Below are 20,233 nucleotides of genomic sequence, written 5' to 3' on the forward strand. Positions count from 1 at the left end.
ATATTACATTATTATAAAAATTTGGGATTGATTTAATGTTTCTGACCAACATGGCCCTTGTACTATTCAACAGCATGAAGTCTGGTTTTAAATGATCAAAAGAGCCCTGTTTTTGGTAACAATACTTAGAATTTCATCACGTAAGATACTATTTAGATGTTATTCGAGGCCACTGTGCATCTGGCATCTGTGCTATGCAAAATGTATATTGAAAGTTTTGGTCAGGCATGGAAAGTTAAGCAGATGGTACATCTCGAGCACTCAGACGCCCGCTCACACACACACACACACACACACACACACACACACACACACAGAAAACACACAGAAAACACACACAAAATCCTGAAGAGAGCCGGAGAGCTTGGGGCCCCTTTATATCTTCCTTCCTCTCTTCTTCTGGGCCGCTCTCTATTCCTCCTCTCCTCTCCCGACGCTGTTGTATGTATTATCTTCATGCCAGCCCATCTCTGGACACGGACGCCTCTTGTTTCGCCATTTTAAACAGATCTAATCAGCAGTGTGTTAAACAAGAGTGGATCTTTTATGCATTGGGTGTTAGGACAAGCAAATCACCGCTGTAGATCAACCGAATAAACAACTCCACCCTGATTCAATTACAACAGCTGGGGTCTGTGCTTTTATCTGGCGGGGACATCATTTCAATCAAAATGTAAAATAATCCAATCCAATAGCTGAGATAGGATACAGACTGCTGAGCCTGGTTGTTTTATATGAAAAAAAGAGAAATACAAGGCCTTTTCTACCCGCTCTCTTGCTCCCTCTTTCTTTCTGACATCTTTCAATAAGTTCCCATTCCAAAACTCTATTAACTTGTGTAATAGCATTTACAACTGAATTGAAAGGAAGAGGGAGAGATTGTTGGCTATAGTTTTATTACTCAAAGCTGTTTTCCAAGGCACCGCCTGCTGCACTTTTACTCATTTAATTAACAGTGGCATCACATTTGTCTTGCCCCCTTCATGGACCTCCTGGCTTTTTTGTCTTACAGGGAACGGCAATTATTGTTTAAGATCATACTTAGCGGGAATTGAAAAGTCGGCATAGGCGGCATTAATGGCAAGGTAATGTAAATGTGTTTTCTCTAAGTTATGGATTTGATGGCAATCTGATACAGGCCACTGCACTTCAGCCCCCTTTAATTAACTGAGCAGAATGCACCACGACAGAACGTTTGGGACAATCTCTTAAAGGGAGGAAGAGGGAGTCAAAACGAGAAAGAGAGAGGGATCTTTTCTCAATAATAATGTTCATGGAAATTGAATGTAGGAGAATGTACAACAATGTTAAATATGGCTTGTTCTATCTGCAATAATGTAATCTAACGAAAAGCAATTAATTTAGGACACAGGCCACTGCACTCTTTACTCATTTAATTAACACATGGGATATTTGCAAGGAGTTTGAATATAAAGCTTTATAAAGTATTACACCTCCCCTGTCACACCCAGAGATGTGGTGGCTAAACTCACTCTGGGGTAAATTATAAGTAGTGTAAGCTGTAATTGAACTTGTTGACATTTTTTATTATTATATATGTAATGAACTAGTGTGTGCACAGTGGGATTTGGTTGAACCTTTTTAATAGTTTAATTTAAAAAAAGAACAATACATACTTTAGGAAACATACCCAGTTTCAATGGTAACGGATATAAAATGTACCATCAGAAAGAACTGAAGCAGATATGTAAATAAACTACTACATTTGTAATATCTCATGTCGGCTGTTATGTTTTAGAACTTTATTCACCCGATGTTTTTAAATAACCCCTTAAGGAATTTACAGCAAACACACAAGTGCTCAGTATTTTGGTGGAGAAAAGAGGGTTTGAATGCAACACAGTTAGTGACAGAGTTTACAACATTGTGACCTTTGGGTCCACACACGGGCCCCCCAACACCAGCATGTTGCTCAACATTGTCCCCAAACAAAGCACACTGGGGGGTATCTATTTGTCTCTCCTTTGAAAGCTGATGCATAGTTTGCTGTTTGTGTCCGTTTCCTCTGGCTTCAATGGTCCTATCCCATTGTTAATGGACCATGATCCATTCTGCTCATTCTGGCTTGACTCAGGATGACGAGGGTCTACTGGTGCAGGTCCAGCCACTGGTTGCTTGTGTGATGGGTAGAGCTCTCCCTCCCCCCTGCCTGTTTGGCCACACCACCTTAATTGGTGATGCCTAACAGGTGTGACCAGGTGCTCTTTAAATGGAAGCTTTTGCCCCAGTAGAGCTAGAGGGGGGGCTTGCTGTAGGGCTCCCGCGGCATCGGCGCAGCATTCGCCATGTGCGGATGGGTTTGAGCAAAGTCTAAAGGTATGTCAGGGGTTTTCTGTTTCATGTTTTAATCTGCTCTTTTAGCAGTGAAATGTTTATTGGAGTTATTTACCTTTTTTTCTTTTGTACAGGAAGTGATCAGGTGGTGCAACGCTGAGCCTGGTCACTGCTGTTTTTGCCCTTTGTTTAAAATAGATCATATATGGTTACCTGGTTTATATAGTATTTTTGATTATGAATTGTTAATTTGTTTCCCGGTTAGTGTCTTTTTGTTTTGTCCTACATAAACAACTATTACTGTGCCCTGTACTGGGGGTCCTTTTAATGCCAGTACAGGTGGGCATATAGTAGGCTTACAGGTGGAAGGCCCTTTCAGTTTATTTTGCTTGTTTGCTGTGTTTTCTTCCCTTTGACCTGGTGGTGGCCCCCTTGTCCCTTTCACTCCCCCACCCCTGTGGGCCTCAAGTAGTCACCTTGTACTGGTAGGGTACCCCAGTATAGTAATCTCTTTTTTTTTTAAAGCATAGATTATATTTTGCCATAAAACCAACCAATGTTTTTGGATTGACCATTCTTTTTTTTAAACATTAAAGCTACCTGTAAATAAAAAGCATTGTTACAAAACTGGAACTTCACCTCTCTGCTCCCTTTCTTTTTATTACAACTGATATTCTTTGGGTGAGAGTCCCAAAGTGGCGTTGTCTCCCTTGTGACCAGGCGAACGGCCGCCCCGGTTACAAATGTCTACTCCCCTGCAGCCTGGATCCAGGAGGGGACCCTCCCTGTTGGTTTAGTTTTTTTTTTTTTATCTCGACATGGGTGTGACCTGTCATGCTGAGAAATAATTTAACGTCATAATGCAAAAAGGAAACCAACTAAATAGATCCTGTCATTCTTTATTTGAGTGCCCATTCTACTCAAAAATCACTCGTACATTATACTTATCAGTTATTCACTAGTTTGTTTATATACACTAATGTGTTGGGAAAATATGAATACAGAATCCTGTTAAGTGTCCTGGTACTCTCCCAATTCTCCTCCACCTGTGACAACAGCAAGTTGCACTTGTGCCCCAGAGTTTGAACCAGGTCCTACATATATTGTTGATGGTGGCATGAGCAAAAACATGCATACAACTTTTTAGTGAATTGTCCCAACGTTGATCATCTCCCGCTCCTTTATTTCTCTATCTTAATACTGGCGTAGTAGAGGTTATAGAAGTACAGGAAAAAAAGGGGGGGGGGGGGGGGGGGGTCATACTGTTTCCAGCTCCCTCACCCAAAAACAAGCATTTTATAATTCATCACCAAGCCATGACAGATGAGTCCTGCTGGAGAATATTAGAAAATGTCTCAAATCTCATATATATGCTAATGTTCTACTGAGACCGGTTGGGTAGTGTGGCAGACTTTTTAATCTGCTCTCGCTACAACTAGGACTGCTGAGTGAAAGTGGAGGAGACAAGTCATTGCACTTCAAACATTTAAGATCAAACAACTTTGGGTTTGTAAGCACGACACAGACACAGATAGAAGAGTGAAAGAGATTGAGGAAGATATCACAGAGAGGATGGATTAAGACAAATGGGGCAGGGCATGTTTTTGTAATTTAGCAAATGGTTTGTACCAAAAAGAAGAAGAAACTAAAGCCTTTGACCATGAAATGTGTTGAATTAGTCCTGTCACTGTCACTGAGTCTCAGTGCTGCATTACAATTCATTTCATGTGCATTGTGATTTATGGCATTTTGTGTTCTGCATGCAGACATTATGCATTCCTGTTAAGCAATGGACTTGTAATATAGATTCTGTGATATATACTTAATATTTATGTATGCCCAATGCAGTTATCTTCTAAGCTGAAAGAAGAGTAGATGTTGATGAAGAAGAGAGTTCAGATAACATTTATTGTTAGGGACATTAGTATAGTAGTACTACGCCACATGTTTTCAGTGAAAAACTGCATTGCATGATTGAATCCTTTGTAGCAAAATAATAATAAAGAAAAGGTTTATTTGTCAGATATGATAATGTCCCTCACCCATTAAGGAAACAGCAATGGAGAGTATTTTCAAATGTTGCAAAACTTTTGTATGAATTTAAAATGTGTGTTTTAATAAAGTGCACGAGAAGAGCACCTCTTTCAAGATACCGTGTTACATTTACAAAGTTTATTGTCTTTTTTCCGCTGCATCGCCTTATAAGAAAACCTGTGCACGTCTATGCAAAGCGTACACTTAAAGTGATAACATAATCACTCAAAGCCTACGAGTTGCTGCTCTATTGGAGCTTGTGATGAGGCATTAATAACAGTAAGGCTGGTCCTTTATTTTTTATAAATTACATATGTCAAAGATAAAAACTTCTTTGTTGAAGACCTATAAGTTGGGTTTGGCACTGTGATAATAAAGGTTCACATCCTTCCTGAGACATTTCAAATAAAAACATACAAATACTATGAAATAACTATCAAAGGTTTGACCTGTTGTCCTTCCTAACTTTCCTGTAAATATTAACACACGGCACTCTGAATTCATTCATCACTCATTTATATATCATATGGATCATGTAAACCTCAGACAGACAAAGTCATTCTTTCCACCTACTTTTAGTGACAATGCAGTCAAAAATAACTGCAGCTTCTCTGTTTCATTTCGAGAGACAAACTGTAAGTGAGAAACATTTACTTGGCAGTGTGCATTTAAGCTTGTGTTGGCCTGACCAGAGGATTAAGCGCCAGAGTTATTTTCAACAAGGGTCATTTCGTGTGCATTCATCAGGCAACGTGACCTTATTCCTCTAAGACGATTCATGGAACAGGAAATCCGATGAAGGATACATCATGTTGTGATTGTGGTTTACTTCTGTAATCTCACTCCAATACCTTTATTCTCCTGCAGCGTTCACTAATGCATTCATACAGCAATACATTATTGGATTGCAGCTGAATCCCCTACATCACACAATATGCCTCCTCTCATTTCTTTGGATTGCATCCAACTTGTTGTTATTCTGTCTCTACAGTCCTTCCCCTGCAGAGGAGACCTCCCTTGTCTTCTAACTGACAACAGTGACAGAAAATTATTACACGTCATTACACTTCTTAAATCACAATTTACCCATGCCTCAGCAAATTATTCTCTGGTGGGTGCCAGCGGTAATGGAAACTGTCTTCTCCACTTTACGTCCAGCAAAACTCCTGCTCGGGTAAAACCCAACCAAGTGTCTGTCTCCAGACGCTCGGGTGAAAGGAGAAGGGTTTCCTTTCCGCCTTCTTCTTTCTCCGTGTTCTTCTTCCCTCTGCGATTCCTCTCCTTCTCTTTTCTTTGCTACTTTTTCCATTCGTCGTTCCTCTCCTCTTTACGCCCTTTTTTCTCCCCTCTTTTTCAAGTAAGCGAGGATGCTGCACATAGATGTTTATTACATCTGTTTTCTGGATGGAGCAGTACCGACAGGATGTTGTCTTGCTCAATTTGTTTAACTGACTGAGCAATAACGGTTTATTGTTCTTTTTATTTCTTTTTTTGATGTGATTTTCTTATTGGATTTTTTTGAAAAATCACAAAGCTATTAATGTCACTATTTATGCCCTTTTAGCTCATCTTTTGGGTTCCATTTTGGAGAGATGAAACCCTGAGGGCATTGGCCTCCGGGCCTGTCCTTAAAGGCTCGACCCTCTTCCCAGTCTCTCTCTCTCTCTGTCACTTCAGTTGTGGTCTGTGAAAACTTTTCCTCGGCCCCCAGACGCCCGAACAGCGCCAACTAGCTTTCAGAATGAACTCTTACAATTACAACTTTTTGTCTGTCCCTTCTGCTAACCTCTCCTCTATCTACCTGGATCCGAAAATATCTTCTTGTCCCTCCCTCTGTTGTCCTCCACATCCTCAATCTTTCCAGCTGTTCTTTCATACAGCCTCCTCATCCAATCCTTCCTGATTCTGTCAAAACAGACAGAGGCCAAAAGTAGCGTCCTTCCCGAAGGCCCACAGAGCTCCCACGTTTAGAGGAGTAAATATATCCTGCAGACGTTTGTCTCCGCTTTGTCTGAAGTAATTTAGGGGAGTTGGTAGGGCAGGATGAATGGGTCTGCTTGGCGTTAAGTGCCCACAAAGTGTCCAGGGACTTGAGCAGACAGAGAGAGGAAAGGCTGTAGACTGAGTAAAGGGGGGGTGGAAGAATTGAGAGATAGTGGTGGGCGAGAGGGGAGGAGAATGAAGCACTTTATCCCTCGATCATTCTCTGTTACCCCGCCTATTGCTTTCCTCACATTTTAATACCTTTTCTTAACATCCACTCTTCCCTCCTTGCCTGTTCCATTACGCCTCAGTGGGAGAATAATGATGAATTGCCTCGCCGCAAGGAAGCAAAATATATCAAGTCAGGGTGGGTTTGGGAATTGGTTAAGTACTTCTACAGAGCCCTGACCTTATAATCGCTTTGAGCTTGCAAGGACCTCCTGATTTATAAAGTAGCCCTTGATTAATGCCCTTTTAAGTGGACAAGGCAGGCCAAAGACACAGAGGGCCAACCACTCAAACATGAACAGCATTTTAAAAAAACAGCATTGTGTTTGTGTGTGTGTGTGTGTGTGTGTGTGTGTGTGTAGACGGCAGTGGCTGTGGCAGCAGACGGTGGAATAGCATGCAGTCAGTGTGTGAGTTTAGCAGTGAAGGTAATTGTGGCAGCAGCAGCTTCTCGCCAGTCAAATCTTCCCGGCTATAAATCATTGCCGTTTGGCCTCTCTTTGACACCAATTGCTGGCTGTCCCCAAAGCCTGCCCAAAGCCTCTGTAGGTCAGCAGTGAGCTCTTTAAATACGTCTTGTCAGACAGACAGGCTGCCAGATAGCAACCGCCGCTGCAATGGAATAAGTGATGGTACAAACACAACCTTGTGGTATATGTTTCGGCACGTAAACTATATTGGAAAAGTAGGGCAGAAAAGGCATGATTTAAACATTTTAATAAAATGATTCACTGGCCAATCAAATGAAAACACAGATATTTGGTCATGATTTGGCTGGAATTATGGCCATTGAGGCGCTAGTTTGCAACCGACGATACATTTTCAAGTTCAAGAAGTGATCAAATTGCTCGACTTAACCTAAATAACTTACCTTTATGGTGCTTCATTCAAAATTCACATGGAGTATTTTTGTCAAAAATTCCACTAGGTATTACATTTTTTGGGAATGCGTATTCCTGTCTCTTTACTCTCCTTTCATTTCAGGGCCTGCCACTGCCACTGCTGTTATCACATACTACTCTCACCTGGTCATGCGCACCCATCTCAACAGCCCATTATTTAATTGGTCCCTAATTATTTATATTTGTTCACTTGCACTTGTTGCCTGCCAGATTGTCTTGTGTGGTTATACCAATATCCCTGGTGTATATCTGATCAGATGCTCTGTGTCTGACAAAGGATTCACTGCCTACCCATTTTTGGTTTTGTCTGCCTGCATAACTGATCTCCCAAATTCAAAGTTGGATTCGACATGATCTTGATAATGAAACTTCCAATTGGAAGAGAGTTGACATCTCTGTGTGTAACTTTGACTGAAATTCACACAAATCTGTTGTTTTTTCCATGTTTCTAAAATATTTTGAGTTATTAGATGGACAATCTGACACCATTCGAAAGAAAATAGGCCCAAATATAATCCCTATAAAGTATGGAAAGAAAATGGAGGACAATAAAATAACAAACTTTGTTTGGAATCACACTAAATAATTAAAACGGCAAATAGCAAATCTGCAGGTCCGGTCAAGCTTCCATTCAGGGGTCAGATAGTCAAACTGGGCATATTCCACTGCATGTCTCTGGACAAATACACTGATCTCATTAGGTTTCTCCAATTAGACATTGTCACTTTCTATTTCAGAGTCAGTATCTCAGGGAGTAATTTTCCACAAGTGTGTCTATTGCTCTGTGAGCCCAGAGACTGTCTCAATTGTAATTGAATGAAGGCTGATTCATTTATGGGGTGTTAATTGCTGAGATTGCCTGTGGGAAGTGACACACACGTAGAATGTACAATTTGTTAGTTGTTGGGAATGAGATATGAGGGAATTTTCATTATAATATATTTTTAAATATAACAAAAAATGTATATAATTGTTAGGGCCGGGACTCGATTAAAAATATGAATCTAATTAATTAGAGGCTTTGTAATTAATAAATCAAAATTAATCGCATTTTAATTGCATAAATATTTGACCTGAGAACAGTGGGAAGTCATTTTTTTCACATGGATTTTTATTTTTGTTCAACCAATTCCAGGAGACAAGTGTAGAAATAGCATATTTAGAAATATAGTACTTTCAGAAATTCAGGTAGCCTATAGGTAAGTAGACCTTCTGTAAACTATGTTTTTTTTAAGTAGACCAATACTTTCAAGTACATTCAGAACATTGGTTATTTTTTCAGACGTGGACTTAGTTACCCTGGTCCTTAAACCAGTCATCTGGTGCAGTGTGGGTTGGGTGTGGGTCCTTGTACGTCCACGCTAGCTGCTAATTGTGTTGCGTTGAGGTGATACTTGAGGCTCGATGTGAATTCCTTGTTGCACAGCTTGCACACAACCACGCTCTTATCGACGCTTCCATCCGTGTGTTTATTATAATCAGCTTCTTCGTTCATGTTCACTGTGGTTTGTTGTTGTCTGAAGTCATGGACGCTAGTTGGTGCTCCAGTATAATCGGTCCTCCGAAACCCATCCAGTGAGAAACGTTCCGCGGTGCAAAAAATAAGTGTAAAAAATGTTTGTGTTATTTTTTGTGTAATTAATTCATCGTAATTAACGTGGTAAAGTCCCGGCCCTAATTTATAAATATATATATATATACACAATTATAATATATGTATATTTTCTATATAATAGTATTAAAATGCATGACTGGACCTATCGTGGTTTTTAAATTCTAATCTGGAGATGGTAAATGTATATATTTTCTATGCATATATGCATGCATTGAAAATTCTTTGCTTTTGTTTGCACAGGCAAAGCTGAATAAACAGGTATAATCATTCAGATGGACAGTTTTGACCATGTTCCACTTCACTAGAGTATGGAGCACCACGCCGATGAGGTGACATTTTGAAACCTATTTTTCTCAACTTAAAACTTTCCCATCATTGTCTCTTTCACAGCGCTGTGATCTGAGAGTGACAGCTTGCTCTCCGGCTTCTATTGCAGGGTTTGAAAGGAAATGTTCTCTGGCTGGTTCTTTCCTCCCGTCCCTTCACCTGTGGTAAGCAAGACGGCCTGGTGTGTGGGAGAGACGTGGCAATGGGGGACAAGATTTCGCCGTGCAGTGGGAATGGCAGTGTCAATTAAATATCACTTTCAATTTCCTTGTTTTATGATCCCCGGGCTACTAAGCACCAATAATCCCCCCCTCGGCAGGCCCCCTACCTTGTCTTGAGGAAGATTGATTACACTTGTCGCCTCCTATAAAAAAGACATTTACATGAAAATAAGAAAACAACTTCTTTGTTTGCATGGAAGTGAATCAAGGAAAAAAAGCAATTCCCAATTTGATTTTTATACAAAGGCGAGGCAAGATAACAATCTCACGGCGTCTCGTCTCAGTGAGTTTTGGAGGTAGAGCAATGAGGGGGGCGAAGACGTATGTAGATTGAATAAAGCTGGCAAATTATTTTCGTGCAACGTTGATGGATGTTGTCTTCACTCACACAATGAAGATGTCTCCGATCCTGCAGCAGAGATTGCTTTTGACATGTGTGTAACATGCAGTGTATTCCATATATTCCTTCCCTGTAGATTAATCGCATATGAAAAACAAATAAGAACTGGAGACGGCTAATGTCATTACGCTCTATGGAAGAAACATTTTGTCAAGAGATGCAATTATATTTGGACATGCTGAGTGGTATGTGGTGCTTACATTGGAAAGAGAAGTTGCAATTTTCAGATGAGTGCTGTTTAGATCTTTTGTGTATTTATTGTTGCATAAGAAAGACCATAAACGTTAATGTTTAATATATATATATGGGTGAAAAAGTACATTTTGTATTTGTGTCTCAGACATACGTACATTTGTCTCTTTGGTGTGTTGTCTTGTTTATGTTACCGGTTTCAAATGGGAAGTAAGAATAAGATTCTTTATGGGGTTCACTACTCTCACCTCGATGTCCATCTGGAAAACAGAAACACTTGGTCATCGAGTCATAATATCAAACAGTAACATTCCCCAAGGTAAACATATTTCAGTTTGTTAATGTCAATTTAACATGTCAATAAAGTTTTCTACACCTAACAGTGTTCATCTTCAAAACTTACATCCTCAAAATACAGTTTTAACAAAAATAAATGTGCCTCTCTTAAAGTGCAATAATAAATGCAATAATATCAAAAGGATAAGTCATTCTTAAAGCTATATAGTTATTTGTTTGCTGTTAAACTTCAGAAATGCATCGTTTCTTCAGACACTTTAGGAATATTTAAATGACTACAGTCACAACATGAATAATACACATTGGGAAACAGTTCTTCTGTAACCTTAATATTATCTATTCTACGTTTTAACATCTCTCTTTTCTCAACATTTACAACAGATTCACGACATGTCAGGATATTCACAAACTCTAAATAAGTCACCGCTGGGGGGTGAGGACACCGATGCACCGACCCAAACACTCAGAGTATCGATACGCTCATGCTGAGCAACCGCGCGCGCCATAGTGGACACACGCCCTCTCCCCCCCACCAAACACTCAACTACCAACCCGCCACAGCTACAACACACCTCACACACCCCGGGAGGAAACAGTTCTTGTTCTTTTTCACTGAGTACGAACCTGGAAAACAGAAGCACGTTGTCAGCGAGAGAACGAGCGAACCGCCATCTTTAGGCGTCCGTCCCTCTAGGCGGCGCAATGCAACACCACTCGCACTTTGGTTCCGCTTTACCTGGTTCCCCCTCCCCCACCCCCCAATCAATGCTGTACAACACAATAAAAGCTGCGATTCTTAGGAATGCTCTCAACTATTACAACATATTGTCTATATAAAATCCCAATTGTGTTACCACATGAAGGTGCCTTACATTTACTTCTACTGATATTTGTTATCATTCTCAAATTAAAATACACACTAATATTTGTGGGGGGGTGGGAGGAGGGGGGTCAGCTGCCATCAGCACAGTGGACACCATGAGGACATCAGGACAGAGGAAGTCGAGACACGTAAAACAGGAAGTGAAAACCGTGTGCGTACCAACAACTATGCACAAAGCATTGTGTTCCATTTGGACAAAACATGGTGTTTTATAGTTTTATAGAGATGGCGAAAAAGATTTGTGCAAGAATGGCTCTTCAAGCTTCCTCAAGCCACCAGCTAGCCATGGTGTGAAAGTCGTTGTATTAATAATAACCTTTTTAACATATTTATCTATTTTGTAGAAATGTTTAGATAAGAAAAAACACATATTATTCCAATATGACAACTGCGGTTGCCTCTAACATGCTATTTAAAAGAATATGAATTCTCACAAAACAGATGTAGTCATGAAGTGTTTTCAATGTGGGAAGTGACAGACTGGAAGGAGCATCGTGATGCCAATGTAACTGTGTGTAACTACGCACCTGCTCATTTTGGGGCTCTAAAGCAACGCATTCTTATAAAGATCAGTTCTATGGGACACAGACATTTTTGAACAAACTTGACACACACGTGCAATAACAACAAGTCCTCATATCCTGCTAAAATACTCTAGCAGGTTGGCGATGAAATAAAGCATACGAGGCAGGACTGAAAGGAAGAGCCTCTCTTTCTGTTAATCACACATAAACTTAATGAAATGTCAGGAGAAAAGAACTATCTCACTGCCAGATAAGGGTATGTTGGAGACAATTTTTACAAATGAATTAACAATGTTAATAGTAATGTGTGTGTGTGTGTGTGTGTGTGTGTGTGTGTGTGTGTGTGTGTGTGTGTGTGTGTGTGTGTAATTTCATGGAGCAGTTTTCCAGAAGCGTTATCTCCGACATGGTAACATTCATTTAAGCCATGCAGTGGCCAACTCTGAGATCACCTCAGTGTTATTTTACAGGCAACTCCTTTTTTTTTTTAATTACAAATTATAATGCAATAGTACGTCTCACCTCATCCAAGTAGGAGACAGGCAGCAAAGTAGAGACAAAGTTAGAAAAAGGAAGAGGTTGGTTTGTGGGGGTCAGTGAGAAAAAAAAGGGATTACACTGACATCATCAGATATAGCAACCATAGGTATTTCTCAAACAATGGCAGCAGCAGCTGATATGGCCATGCATAAATGGTAAACAGTGAAGAGAGATTAGTTTAAAAACCAAATCTCCTCTGTGCACCTTTAAGTCTTTTGTCAGTGCCACAGAGGTTGTGCAGCAACCGCGTGTGTTGAGCATGTTTACACAAAGCATGAGAGCGTCGGTGTCCAATAATTTGTGTCTCACATGGTCTTTCACTACTTAAACAAGGTCAGAGCAGCGACATGAACATTGAGCATCCACACACACACACACACACACACACACACCGGTCATATCTGGGCTTTGAACAGCGCTGTATTGTGCCCCTCTGTGTGTGTGCCGAGATAAGCTCGGCCGCTAATGCCGTGCATAAGACACTAATAAACAAACAGTGTTTAAATTGGCCTGAAAGGATTCAGTGATGCGTAGGAAGCACCCCCGGCGCTTCAATGGCTTAATCTGCTTGGTTCTCGCTCTACTTTTTCACATTCTCACAACAGATTAGGTTGTAAATGGACAGAGAAGAAGAGATCCGGATCTCCCCGGCACTAGAACTTTCCACCTTGACATGATTGTGTCTCATTTCAATGATTAGCTGTTCAGGTTTAAGGAGACTCTTTAATTAAACAATGTGTGTATTGACATACACCATATGTGTGGGGGTCTGATTTTAATCTTGATCTTTTGGTAAGAGTTAAAATAGCCTTATTGCACTAAAAAAATCATACTGCATCTTTAGTTTGTCCAGGATAATCTTTTAATCTTTTATCTGGGTCTCTGAAAAGACAAGATGTTGTCACTAATTAAAAAGAAACTGCTGACCTCTGACCTGAACATGTCATGTGGCCACCCTTTATACTTTAAACTTTCAAGTCAAATGGGATTCAAGCGTCTGAAACATTATCTACATAATATATTATACTTAATATAATATAATATACATTGACTGTTTTATTCAAAATGGAAGCGAGCTCGATTTCATAAAATGGAACAAGTCCAAAGTTTTGTTTGCATCACTCAAAAGCCTGAAAGAAATAACAAATAAAATGCATTGATAGTATTTAGAGTGAATGTGTCCACACTTCTTAGTACTCAGCTGTAATATGTGACATCGTATTTCAGAACGGATGCAGTGTTTCCTTTGGAATTGTGGGCGGTGGCGTGCTGTCTTCTTCTGTGGTGTGTCTCTGTGGGACATACAGTAGTGTCACCGACAACTAGAGGGCAGACGTGACTATTTGTCTTCCTTGTAAAATGTGTGTCAACCCTGTCTCTGTCACTGCTGCGTCTACTTTAAGATAACTCTTTAGATGTGGGTTGATTTGTTAATTTAAGTTATTTAAGTTATCTCAGTCCTGTCCATCATATGAGCCCTAAAAATGATTCTTCTATTCCTCAGTATTCATATGAATGAATCCTTGTACATTTTATTGTTTGGCTTTAGAGAGTTTAGGGGGTGTTTTTTTTTTTTCCATCACACGTATTAACCAAAAAGCATGCTGCTTCTCTGGTAAAGCGTTTATTTTTCCAAACAGCTTTAGTGAGTTATCTTTTTTCATGGTGTAGTACCAGCATTCCAGCAGTGTATTACAACAGCGTGAAAGCCTTTGAGTCATGTGTTGAAATCTATTTGTCATTGTGTTATTGGAGGACGCGCAGGGGGCAAAAAAGCACAGTCCTTCCGGAGAGCGATTCATCGGGTTTTTCCCAGAGCCCTCCCGGGTCAAGGTTTTATGGTTCCTGTTTGGTTTTCAAATGCTCCTTTCTCTCACCCCCCCTCAGCCACGCCATAGTGTCCAAACTTGTCTACATTTTCTTCTCGTGTGTTTGTGCATGGTAGATGTCCTTTTAAAAAGACCAATCTCAAATAAGTCTTTATTCTTGTTTTGTTGGCTCATATTCTCTGTTTTCATGAACTCTGGCCCCAGCCATGGCAACAGCTAGAAAAATGTTAACATTGATTGACAGGATTAAAAAAGGCCCCCTTCCCGGGTACGCATTTCAAACACTTTGGTAACAATGGTGCTTGGTGTGATTGAATTAATGAGCTATCGCCGACTGTCAAAAGAGCACACATACTTTACATAAACCTGATTATCTTTGCATGGCAGAAATAGAAGAAAAGGGGAAGGAGGAGGAGGAGGAGGAGGAGGATGGAGGGAGGGAGCAGAGAGGAAAGAGAAGAGAGGAGGGGGAGATTTGGATTTCACTGGGCATCACCCAAAAAAAAGAGCATCAAAGTGTGCAGTGCGTGAAGGGGGTGAACGTGGTGCTCACAGAGTAGTGATGTTCTGGCTGGGTTTGCCTTGGCCTCTCCCTCATGCCTGTGCGCTGTTTAGCATAAACCAACCATAGGGGCTTTAACAAATCTATTCAAGGAGCAGGGGGCCTCAGAACAACATAGTTCTTCACAAGCCACCACCCCCCCAAGCAAGACTTTTTTTTTTTTTTTGCCAGGGGAGCCATTGTTCTGCTTGAACCGCGCAGAGATTTCATCGTCTCCCCGACCCCGAGCCGGAGGAAAGGGAGCAGCGCTGCCCTGAGTGAACCCGTGAAGTGACACCCGGAGTGACTGCCAAGAGTCTCACTAATTCCACCAACCTATTGAGACAGGGAAATAGAGTGGAGAAGAGGAGGGTGGGATGGATTGTGGGAGGAAGGGAGGGTGTAGGGACGGATAGAGGGTTCTCTGACTGAAACGCTCACCAGATCAGCAAAGTGAACCCTCTGAAACGTGAGCTAATTCTCTATTTAATCCTTTTAGCTTCGTTTTCTCCCCCTTTCATCCTCTCTCAGCACCCTCCCTGCATCCCTCTCTCTCTCTTTTCACTTGTCCCCCCCACCCCCCCCCCCCTGTTCTCTTTTACTACCTTCTCTTTGAGGGAAGTGTCAGCAAAAGTTCTTGTTGGGGAGAAGGAGAGCCAGGGAGGGATGAGACGTTGTGGAATGGTTTTGCGTGTGTGTGTGTGTGTGTGTGGGGGGGGGGGGGGGGGTGGGTGTGTGTAAGTGTTGGCTAAGTGAAGAGGGTAAGTGTGAAGAGAGCTGACTGTGTAGGCTGCTCCTTTTCCCTCTGTGTTTTTTCCTCAAGAAAAGCTGTGACAGCTGCGGTTTGATTTCTCGGGTTGTCAAAAGTCATCTTTGTTAGTGCTCTCTGCCAATGAATGGCAGGGGATTAAAAAGAGGCGTGTTCGCACATCGAGCCGTAGGTGGGCTTTGCCTCGAGTGGTTTCCACGAAGGAAAAGGAAAATCTCACAACATTACTCCAGGGGCCTCTGAAAGGAAAATAAAATCACACATTACTCCAGAGGCCCCCATTGTCCTTCCTACAAAACCCAAGCATATCAGATGCCTACAGATCCCCCCCTTCTGCCTCTAAACGTATAGCTGAGAGCCTGCATAGAAAGATACAAATTGTATCTCGTGCTGTGAGGTTGCTGGAACATAAATTGAGGGGAGCCGCATTGTTGTCAGTGAGTAATATACTTAGCATTATTCATAAAGAGGAGGAGAAGATTAAAAGGTTTTGGCTGGTAATGAAAAAAAGGTACTTGACTGCGTGGCTGACACAGCAGTTACATGTGGCCTAATGTGGGTTTTTTATCTACTGCAATTGTCAGAAATATATATCCCTGGGGTTGTATCCACCGTGCATGCCACTGTACTGATATGAACTAAACAAATGACAGGCACAGTAATGCATCATCCCAAGATGTTGCCAGCTAGTGAAAATTACAGGGATTGGCTACCAAACTTTTACAATTCAAATTGGGATACTCAAAATGTTTCATTTCTTTGTTAATCATTTTTTATGCATTTCATTATTCGCATCTCCACTTTTTTATTAATTTATTGTGCATATAGGACAGAAAGGTTTGTTTTTTCATATTTGGTATGATGAAGTAAATTTAGGGGCCGCATGTGCATCATCCAGGTCATTATAAAGAACAGGGAAAAGCTTTTTCTACAGTGTAAAACGGGCAACTATTTGCCTTTGGAGCTATTTTTTTCATTTTAGCAAATAAGTTATTATATTCACATTCAACCAGATTTGTTAGGGAAAGCGCTCCACTGTGCAAACACGTGTATAAAGTATGGTTTTCAGCAGCCAGTCGTACTCTGAGGGGTTCGAAAGGCTAATCTTGTTTTTGATACTTAAGCTCCTGGGTTCTTCCAGTGAGCCAATGAGAAAACACCGTCTGGCTTTGCTTAATTTCTCAATTATTTACTAGCAAGAATTGACTAAATAATAAAGCTCAACGGTGGGTAACAACTCTGTGAAAACACTTTTACATGAGGGATTCTATAAGATGTGCTCACCGTTTGCCATAAAAGCTCAACGTAGCCCTCAAAGGTCACCACTGTTATTTAAACAGTCTAAAGGACTCCGACGTCTTTTCCTTAAGTGACCACAGCCTTGTTCCCTAGCTTGTCATCAGAGTCTGTAGTAAATTAAGCAGAGGGCTGAGCAGCAACCCCTTAACTTTTATTGAGGCCAGGTTCTAATTGTGATTCCCTGGACCAGACCTTTTGTGTCACTGAGTGCTTCATTTGCAGTTTGCATGAACCCTAGGGACATTAAGTCCGTCCCCTTTTCCATTCATTACAATGCTATTAGTCTCTGCGAATTGATCAATATATCATCTATAGAACATCTTCAATGCGGATGTCTGGTTCCTTTGTGGGCACGGAGATAATGGTTTTTCCATTCAAGCCGACTTGTAGGAACATGGAGATAAAGCGAGGCAGGGAAGAGTTATACTGCTCACAGCTATGGAGAAGGAGCTATCTCATCCAGATTACAAGTGGGTGAACTAAAAAACTCATAAAAAGGGACAGTTCATTGGGAGGAGAGCAGCACTGGGGGAGGCTGTAAAGATCTGAGCGTCTTGCATCTTTTATTCTCCTCAGGTGTTCAGGGCGGACGACACCGTGCATCCATTCTCCTCAGTGCAGCCTGGTACTGAGCTGTGATGCAATGACCAGGTCCACTGAAAAGCTGATTCAACAAAGAAGTGGATAGGTTTTCAATTACATCAACTTATTTCATTGTATCCACGGAAACGCTAACGATGTGTTCTCACTAACACATCTCTTCCATAAAATTCCTGACTACGTTGCCCTGCAAGTTTTACTTTTTGATTCATTGATTGGTTCACTGACATCCCCGTGTTGTACTTTCACTGTAAGAATGAATGCAACACTGGTAAATGCCAAAGTAGTGGTCAAACGTCAGCGGCGGGATTCTGGGCATCAGTCTACATGTTTTAACTTGTCAAAAGTGAACGTGCGGGGCCATGCAGACTCACACAGAACACGCCTCTCGGTCTCACGGCTTTCCCCCCGAAGTACATCGTCTCCCCCCCGCACCGGCGTCAGGCCTCACAGAGAGTCTGTGCACTGTGGCAACCCCGGAGAAAGCAGGGAAAGGCTCCTCCACAACATTCGTTGTTATGGAAAGAGATTCGGTGCCTTTACCGAATCCCTAGAGGGCAGTAGTACAAATGTTTTATATTCAGGGAAGCCTCGGCCTGTTACCAGCGGCCTTGATCCAATTGGCTTGTGGAAGAGTGGTACTTTTTTTTTCCTTTCTTTTTTTTTCTAAAGATCCAGAAGGCCTCCTTACACAATAAATGTCATTGTCTGTCCAAGATGAATGGACCACAGTCACACTGAACATCCCCACGGATGGTCTAGATTAGTGGGGCATTAACCTGGTACATGCTAAAATTAGTGTTAAAAAGAGTTAAAAAGCTTTTAGAGGGTTAACAAACCTACTGATGACAGGGAGCAGACAAGTGGATGTGGAACTGTTGGCACTGTTAAGCCTATTTATGACATTGGATCCATGCATCAGACCTGATACAAGGACATCACTTATATACTAGTAAAACAAAAGAGTTATAAACCAAAACCTGTAAGCAGTGATGTCAAGGACAATTGATTGACTGCTCATTCCTATTCATGCTGTGACTGATGATGAAGTATCTGGTGCTACTTTTACTCCACTGAGGAAACACGTGTCAGTAAGATCACAGGAATGTTACCTTCTCTCCCTTCTGTTGTTACTTGATATTTACAGCGATACTTGGGCCTAATCGATGTTGTAAATGCATCTCTCCTGGCAAAACTGTTCCTTCCTGCGGAAGCAGAGCGGAGCTGTCAAGCCGACGGGACAGAATCCGGCTCCTGTTAGCTGTCCTTAATTTACATTTTTGACCTTTTAAAAGATGTCAGCACGAAAAAAAAAAGGCTGCGCATTCCGACAGCCTCCCCATGCGGGCATGTGGATGTGAGGTGGGCAGGGGGAGACACACACACACACACACACACACATCTCTGGCTAACAGCCATGCAGCCTGGGTCTGGTGGGCCGTTTAAACAAGCTTATATTTTGCATCCCGCTGGCTCAATTGGGATTGTAACAGAGCACATTACACCTTGTCCTACTCTCTCTCTCTCTCTCTCTCTGCCCTTCTCTGGGTCCCTCTCCCTCAGTCCTGGGAGAATTGATTTTTCCAAACGCTGGGGAACAAATTAAAGGAGTGAATGATTGTGTTGCAGAGAGAAACGGTAGGCGTGACATTGTAATCAATTTGACTATTAACTAGCCAATGTTTTTCCTTTACTCTACAATATTTTTTTGGAACATTATATAATGAGCGACACATTGCTTTGTAGTAATCGCTGACTTGATAAACAAAAGCCGGGACATTGAGTTGGCAAAGCCTTTAAAAGTTGTCAAGAGGTGAGCTGTGAAACATGCGTTACTGTAATCAACACAAAATGTAATTGGATGCAGACATGTTTGTGCAGCTCTTGTTCTGCACTGAACAAAGACGACTGTACTTGCCTCCTCAGACGTTGTTGTGAGGGCTCTATCCCTCCCTCACACGTTGTGCTACAGTCTCACACACTCTCCCCCCCCATCAGCAGCCATTAATTACAATCAGAACATTTCAGTGACCTTACCGTTCAGAGGTCACCTCCCCTACAGTCACACAGGGAATACTGCGCTGACCACAGCTTTGCAAATAAAGCAATTGACCAACAGTTCAGACCCAAGCAACATGTTTTCTGGGGGGGGGGGGTTTCTGGCCTCTCAAACCAGAAGCGACTCCTCCCTGCTCTTTTCCTCTCGTCTCACAATATATCCATCCCATGCCGTCGACGGCGCTCACCTTGACAGCTCCTCCAGTCACCCCGTTCTAAGTGGATGATTAAAAAGAGATGGAGGGGTTTTACTGTGGGCCGGTATGCGTGGCATCCCAAGAGTCCCCGCTCCAAGCTGGCCAAGCGGAGCGAGCTACAGCTGTCCTCCAAACAAGCCTGCCATCCTTTATTTATTTCTGCTGAAATATTGATGCATGTTATGAAAGGTTTAAAAATAATGTGTCTGCCTTTTTTTTCCCCCCCTTTCGCCCCGGTTTTCTAATGCATAAATAATCCTTTCCTCGGACACTGCGTGGACACTGGACATTAGGTGGGATGCATCCGCTGTATCATATTCTTTCTGCCTGAGAGAAAATACCCATCCCTCGTAATTTCCTACACTTACACAAACGGCATTGACAGTAAATAATTGATGTATGAATTTAGGGGTAAAACTCCAACACAATATGACTTCATGTCAAGGGTTAGTCCCAGCAGATTTGAAGGCAAATCATCTCCTTAAATGGATTCTTCCTC

General features: G+C 41.6%; 1 long non-coding RNA gene across 1 annotated transcript; it reads right to left on the reverse strand.

Annotated features, from left to right (window-relative positions):
• Nucleotides 1-8,562: 8,562 nt before the first annotated feature.
• Nucleotides 8,563-11,204, reverse strand: LOC119197793 (uncharacterized). The gene is made up of 4 exons (XR_005114445.2): nt 11,119-11,204; nt 10,356-10,457; nt 9,994-10,075; nt 8,563-9,748 (listed from the first exon to the last, which is right to left on the reverse strand). It is a non-coding gene; the product is annotated as an uncharacterized LOC119197793 (long non-coding RNA).
• Between the last annotated feature and the right edge of the window lie 9,029 nt (nt 11,205-20,233).

The sequence above is a fragment of the Pungitius pungitius genome, chromosome 11 (assembly GCF_949316345.1).
Source record: "Pungitius pungitius chromosome 11, fPunPun2.1, whole genome shotgun sequence".
Classification (NCBI taxonomy): domain Eukaryota; kingdom Metazoa; phylum Chordata; class Actinopteri; order Perciformes; family Gasterosteidae; genus Pungitius; species Pungitius pungitius.